We start from the raw sequence: 1,373 nt of genomic DNA on the forward strand, positions 1-1,373 counted from the left end.
CAGCGAAGTGGAGCTGGCAAATCCGTTTGGCGGAAGGGCGGGCCTGCTTGTTTAAAAGCAGAAGGGCGGGCTAAAAAGCTGAAAAGCTTTAAAAAAACCTGCTAAATAAGAATTCCATTTAGTTGGTCCGTTGTTTTAAATCCTTGCTCTACTGAGCGGCGATACCCCACGCTTCGTTGAGCGGCGTGTATACCCCTCCCCTTCGCCGGTCCCACAGCCGACGGCTGAGCCCGGCACTACTCCCTGCCTGATGAGAATTTAGTACTCTCCCATCCCGTTCGCCGGAGATACCCCTTGCATCCCCCCGTTTGTAGCATTTAATAATCGGTAGAAAATCGTAATTCAATTGTACATTCCGCATAATTTCACACTCGTAAATCCAAGTCATACTTCAAATTACATGTCATATCATAATTTCAATACAAATCATAATTTCAATACAAATCATAATTTCAATGCGAATCATAATTTCCAATTATCTTCCTTTTCAATTTCACGATATCTTCTCTTCGGTACTTCTTCTTTTCTTCGATCTTCTTCTTCGGTCCAGGTTTCCATTCTTCTACTTCATTCCATCTTGACTTGCCTTTTCTTGCCGTGAGTTCTTCGAATCGATGCTCGCCCCCCCTCGCCGCCGCTGTGACCGGGTGTTGTTGTTGGTCTTGGCTGCGCGGCGCGTCGGCTGCTGGCCTGCCGGGAGGCGGGCCGCCGCTGGCTGCGACGTCACCGACGCTGGGCGTGGCCGGCTCGGGCTGGGGTGCATCCGAATCGTTCGTCCCCGACGACTTTGGCTGCGTTCGACATGCGGCACGGAAATGGCCGGTGCCGCCACATCTTCTACAGGTTCTCGGTTGTCCAAAATACTCTACTTTCGCTTCCAGGTTCTTCACACGAATAAAGCTTGGTATCTCGTTTCTCAAAGCCATATGCATAATTCGGTCTCCGTTCTGAATCCCTTGGAACGGGCCATCAGTAAATCGATCGTTACACACAACAAACACTTCACCGAACTCTTCCATGGACAACATAACCTCATCTTCATCTACTTCTGGAGGCAGGTTCCGCACTCTTACCTTCGTTATTTTTCTTCCGTTCAAAGTCACAGCAACATTTTCAATACGGCCATCATCTCTCTTCCACTCAAAGGCTTGTTCTTCCGGAATCTTAAACATAGACGACGCGGCCAGCTTCAGGTGGACGCAGACATCTTCTTGTTGCACACAATCCAGATCTCCCGGCTCGAGTCCAATCTCTTTCATACACTTCACAAGTTCTTCAGCACATGGCACTTTCCCTCCATTCTCAAGATCAAACCACAACGTAGCAGTATTCACTCGGTTCATTTTCAACTTCACAACTTCAACAATTCAAAA

The sequence above is a fragment of the Frankliniella occidentalis genome, unplaced genomic scaffold (assembly GCF_000697945.3).
Source record: "Frankliniella occidentalis isolate FOCC.00 unplaced genomic scaffold, Focc_3.1 Scaffold77, whole genome shotgun sequence".
Classification (NCBI taxonomy): Eukaryota; Metazoa; Arthropoda; class Insecta; order Thysanoptera; family Thripidae; genus Frankliniella; species Frankliniella occidentalis.